The 6,000-nt window shown below is 45.0% G+C and overlaps 1 long non-coding RNA gene across 1 annotated transcript in view; it reads right to left on the bottom strand.

Annotated features, from left to right (window-relative positions):
* Positions 1–755: 755 nt before the first annotated feature.
* Positions 756–6,000, bottom strand: part of LOC149984043 (uncharacterized) — a 189,509-nt gene continuing 184,264 nt past the window's right edge. Inside the window, exon 3 of the long non-coding RNA XR_016495313.1 lies at positions 756–828. This is a non-coding gene — a long non-coding RNA (uncharacterized LOC149984043). The remainder of the gene's footprint in view (positions 829–6,000) is intronic.

The raw sequence follows: 6,000 nt of genomic DNA, 5'->3' as shown, positions 1-6,000 counted from the left end.
TCTTCATCCGAGGGTAGTGGTTCTGGGTTCTTGGGAAAGATAGAATGTGCTCCTTGATGCCCTCTTTCACCGTAGCATGTACCCAATTTGGCCTGTGAGGAGACAACAAGATGTTGTTAAACTTGTATTCTCTCAATGGTCTAGGGACCTGCATTAGAGTGCAACTGTGTCGCTATAACTGGGGTACAAATCCCGGTCACGCCATTGCCGTTTGTAGCCGGGGGGTCCTGTAGGGCGGCGAGAATTAGGCCAGTGCCGTCCGGTGGGTGGGGGAAGGTAATCGGCACTCAGTCCTCAATGCTCAGGCTGTAGTTGGACAGCTTAGTTACCATCATTTTGTTTAAAAGTAATAAACATTTTTATATTTTTGTTTCAGAATTCGCTATTCATCCATTCGATACTCTATGTTAATGTTTAGAAGATTGTTTAGAGCACTGCTATAGTGAAATAATCCAGGCTGGAATCCATAGGGCATTACCTATTGCTATGCTTTCCTCTTCCATCTTCCAGACCCTGCAACCTCACCTGCCTCAGCTTGAACTCCTAACTTTTCCTGAACAACCTGACCAAAACAATTACATTTCAATTAGCAGGTTCTTAAAAACTAGTACAGAGAATACAATATGTTTGTAATTGACATTCATATAGACATTCATTCATATTTTCACTTGCCTGAAGACGGCTGTTGGTTAGCTGGAACACAGACATGAAAGTGACCTTGCACACATTCAATCTCTGGCCTGCTTGCTGTACATGGTATTTGTAGGTTTGTTTCCGTCGTTTGTTCTCCTTTGTATCCTCAGGTTTACGTCTCCGTTTCACCTCATGCTCCAATAAATATTGACAATGATAAATTCAAAATGTAATATACTGTAGCACATTCAGGGTATTGCTTGATCATCTTTCACACACTCCCAACCTATACACAAAATGAGTTTGTATTGCACCATTGTGTAACACTGCACTTTTAGAGTTAACGTTAATGTACGTATCATTACTGTCAAAGTTAAACTATGCAAGTGTTCAATATAGCTATTATAATAATAGGCGTTTTATCTTATTTCTAACCTGTTCTAAGCCGGAGAGAATCCACGCTTGTTGTTTCTCGTATGGGACAGTGTAGAAACTTTTGAACAGATGCAGCTTGCCCTCATCAGTCAACTTTCCACAATCCTTTCTGCACGTCGTGGAACACGCTCTTCCCTGCAGGATACAGTGTAATGTTACATATAACTAGCAAGCTACTGTAGCCATGTCGAATCATCCGGTGGATGGAGAAAAAGTAGCTAGCTATGTTTCTTCTATAATCTAGCAATAACATTTGTAACGATAATGTATAAGTTAGTAGCCAACGAACTTTAGCTAATATGTTTTCTCTATAGTTACAAATTAGACAACCCAGAACATACATGTTAGTCACTGTACTCTATAGCTAGCTAGCTTGATTGTTTGATATACAGTTCTTCCACATACCTCTTTTGGACAGTTTTTTCTTGACCCTTACGATTTGCATAGGGTTTTCCCAGTAAGATCTTCCTTTGCCTGTCTTTCCATTCTTTTAGTTTTGTTTTACGTTTCTTTCCCACATTTCAGCGATTTTCATCAGCAACGGAAAAGTTGTGTGGTTGTCCGTTCATTTTGAGTGGTGCATATAAACGGTTATTCCACGAGAGCCTATCTTTAAATTATTGTTAATTAGCGCGTGGAAAGCTTGTGAAACCGGTTCACTATAGAAAAAGGGTGTCCAAAAATTATTTTATGTATAGCTCTTTTTTTTTTTATGTCACATATGGTTCTTCGTCTGTAGGATTCAAATAATGACTTTTAGGCCTTGAAACAATTGAGACATGGATTGTGTATGTGTGCCATTCAGAGGGTGAATGGGCAAGACAAAAGATTTGTCCATTTGAACAGGGTATGGTAGTAGATGCCAGGCACACTGGGTTGAGTGTGTCAAGAACTGCAACACTGCTTTTTATTTTTTATTCAACAGTTTCCTGTTTGTATCAAGAATGGTCCAACATCCAAAGGACATTATGGGCCAGCTTCCCTGTGGAACAATTTTGATGCCCTTTAGAGTCCATGCCCAGACGAATTGAGGCAGCTCTGAGAGCAAAATATTAGGAAGGTTGGTGATTTCGGTGGCTCTGGCCTCACAATCTGCGTCGAGACACGGCAGAATTCGGATCATTCTGCATATTGTAATTGGGAGTTCGATGATGTAACGGCTGTCGTGGGTAGAAGAAGGTGAGGACCAAGGTGCAACGTGTTCATCTTTATTTATGAATTGAAAACTGAATGAAAAAACAACAAACGAGAATGAACAAAACCGAAACAGTTCTATCTGGTACAGAATACAAAAACAACTACCCACAAACACAGGTGGGAACAGGCTACCTAAGTATTGTTCTCAATCAGAGACAACGATTGACAGCTGCCTCTGATTGGGAACCATTCCAGGCCAAACACAGAGATACAACACACAGAACAAAACAGAATGAAAAACATAGAATGCCCTCCCCCACTCACGCCCTGACCAAACCAAAATAGAGACATAAAAAAAAGAACTGAAGAAGGTCAGGACGTGACAGTACATCCCCCCCCCCCCAAAGGTGCGGACTCCGGCCGCAAAACCTGAACCTATAGAGGAGGGTCTGGGTGGGCATTTCACTGCGGTGGCTGCTCTGGTGCGGGACGTAGACCCCACTCCACCTTAGTCTTGGCCCACTTAGGTCGCCTCCCTCGCCGCCGACCCCGAACTGGGGACCCGTACAGCGGGCCCCGAATAGGAGGGAGACTGGCTGCGCTAGACAGGTGGGAGACTCTGGCAGCTCCAGACAGGAGTGCGGCTCTGGCAGCTCCGGACAGGAGTGCGGCTCTGGCAGCTCCGGACAGGAGGGCGGCTCTGGCAGCTCCGGACAGGAGGGCGGCTCTGGCAGCTCCGGACAGGAGGGGGGCTCTGGCAGCTCCAGACAGGAGGGGGGCTCTGGCAGCTCCGGACAGGAGGGAGACTTGGTTCTGGGAGCAGGCACAGGACTCACCAGGCTGGGGAGACACACAGGCGGCCTCTTCCTTGGCCGAGGCACCGGATACACAGGGCCGTGGAGGCGCACTGGCGGTCTCGACCGCATAGCTGGCTCCCCCCGTTCTGGCTGGATGCCAGCTTGCACCCGGCAAATGCGGGACACTGGCACCGAGCACACCGGCCTGTGAATACTCGGCCGAGACACAGTGCGCATCACCCCACAGCACCTGTCACCTGCTCGCCCCGGTAAGCACGCTCCGCCACACTCCCCGATTTACCCCCCATTTTTCGGGGGGGGGCTGCCTCTCGGGCTTCCTTGCCTACCGTGTTCCCTCCTACCGCTGGTTCCCTTCTCCTGCTGCCTCCGCTCTCCTGGCTGCCTCCACCTGTTCCCATGGGAGGTGATCCCTTCCAGCCTTGATCTCCTCCCATGTGTAGGATCCCTTCCCGCCCAGAATGTCCTCCCATGTCCATTCCTCCTTTTTACCACGCTGCTTGGTCCGTTGGTAGTGGGTAGTTCTGCAACGGCTGTTGGTGGAAGAAGGTGAGGACCAAGGTGCAGCGTGGTACGTGTTCATCATTATTTAATAGAACAGAACACTGAATGACAAAACAACCGAAACAGTTCTGTCTGGTGCAGACACAAAAACAGAAAGCAACTACCCACAAAACCCATGTGGGCAAGAGCTACCTAAATATGGTTCTCAATCAGAGACAACGACAGACAGCTGTCCCTGATTGAGAACCATACCCGGCCCAAAACAAAGAAATACAAAAACATAGAAAAAAGAACATAGAATGCCCACCCTAGTCACAGCCTGGCCTAACCAAAATAGAGAATAAAAAGCCTCTCTATGGCCAGGGCGTGACAACCTGTTTATGTTATGAATAAGAGTGTCATATATTCCCCATTTGCACAAGGCTACTACTTTTTGCGTTCTTGCAATGCAATACTTCAACCACTAGAATCTGTGCGTAGGCTACACATGGTCTAAAGTTTGCAGGAGGAGAAGCACATTCTCAGGTCAAGTTCAGTTTTTGTAAATGCCATCTTTTGCGTGAACTGGCGCATTCATGTTTTGGGGCATTTTTGTACGTATGCAACGGTCTCTTCTAAAACTGTGTTGGCATGCTATGATTGATTCAATAGGAGTGAAACAGCAGGACACAAAGAAAAAGGCTGATTACTGTACAAAATGCACAAATGTCTGGAAGATTCATATTCAAATTAGTCAAATAAAACAGATCATCAAAACAATTTGAAAGCAAAGCATAAATACAATAATTTGGCTACGAAATAGCTAAAATACCTTACATGAACAAAAATGTGTGGACATGTGCTCGTTGAACACCTTATTCCAAAATAGTCATTAATATGGAGTTGGTCCCCCCTTTGTTGCTATAACAGATTCCACTCTTCTGGGAAGGCTTTCCACTAGATGTTGGAACATTGCTCCGGAGACTTGCTTCCATTCAGCCACGAGCATTAGTGAGGTCGGCACTGATGTTAGGCGATTAGGCCTGGCTCGCAATCGCGTTCCAATTCATCCCAAAGATGTTCGATGGGTTTGAGGTCCAATGGCGGCGAGCTTTACACCACTCCAGCCGATGCTTAACATTGTGCATGGTGATCTTAGGCTTGTACCCCACTGCTCGGCCATTGAAACCCCTTTGATGAAGCTCCCGACAGTTATTGTGCTGACGTTGCTTCCAGAGGCGGTTTGGAACTCGGTAGTGAGTGTTGCAACCGAGGACAGACAATCTTTACACGCATCAGCACTCGGCGGTCCCATTCTGTGAGCTTGTGTGGCCTACCACTTCGCGGCTGAGCCAATGTTGGTCCTAGATGTTTCCACTTCACAAAAACAGCACTTACAGTTGACAAAGGCAGCTCTAGCAGGGCTCTAACTGACTTGTTGGAAAGGTGGCATCCTGATGGAGCCATTTTGAAAATCACTGAGCTCTTCAGTAAGGCCATTCTACTGCCAATGTTTGTCTATGGAGATTGCATGGCGATGTGCTCAATTTTATACACCTGTCCACAACGGGTGTGGCTGAAATGACCATATCCAATCATTTGAAGGGGTGTCCACATACTTCTGTATATATAGTGTTCCAAGGTTTGTCATGATTATGCATTGTCAAAGTTCCATTTAATTTTACAATGACTGCATCAATGACAGTTTCCATTTTAGGCTCCCTCTTACCAGTGTCTTGATGAGTCAGCTTAACTCAAACACAAGAAGCTCTCACTGTAGAATCAAACGTCCAAACTCTTGTCCATAGGCTAAACATTTCAAAGGTTAAGTTTAGGCATAATTACTGAATAGTTCATTTAAGGGTCAAAGTTTGGGATAGGGGTAAAAAAAAGAAGTCTGCCTAGCACTGGGATTGAACAAGCTGCAAACCTTGTGGGTTTGCAGGGGCACAAGTGGATCCCTGGCTGCAAATATATATACAGATATACGTATATATATACACAGTGCATTCAGAAAGTAATCAGACCCCTTCACTTTTTCCACATTTTGTTATGTTACAGCCAAGTTCTAAAATGGATTAAATAAGAAAATGTCCTCAATCTACACACAACCCATAATAACAAAGTGAAAACAGTTTTTTTAGAAATGTTTGCAAATGTATTACAAATAAAAAACATACCCTATTTACTTAAGTATTCACACCTTTTGCTATGAAACAAAAAATTGAGCTCAGGTGCATCCTGTTTTCATTGATCATCCTTGATGTTTCTACACCTTGATTGGGGTCCACCTGGGGTAAATATAATTGATTGGACATGATTTGGAAAGGCACACACTTGTCTATATAAGGCCCCACAGTTGACAGTGCATGTCAGAGCAAAAAGCAAGCCATGAGTTCAAGGAATTGCACGTAAAGCTCAGAGACACAATTGTGTAGGGGAAGGCTACCAAAAAATGTCTGCAGCATTGAAGGTCCCCGAGAACACAGTGGCCTCC

This window comes from Oncorhynchus mykiss, chromosome 4 (assembly GCF_057628025.1).
Source record: "Oncorhynchus mykiss isolate SJ-2025 chromosome 4, ASM5762802v1, whole genome shotgun sequence".
Lineage (NCBI taxonomy): Eukaryota > Metazoa > Chordata > Actinopteri > Salmoniformes > Salmonidae > Oncorhynchus > Oncorhynchus mykiss.
The sequence above is the reverse complement of the archived record's forward strand: the minus strand, read 5'-3'. Positions and strand labels throughout refer to the sequence as shown.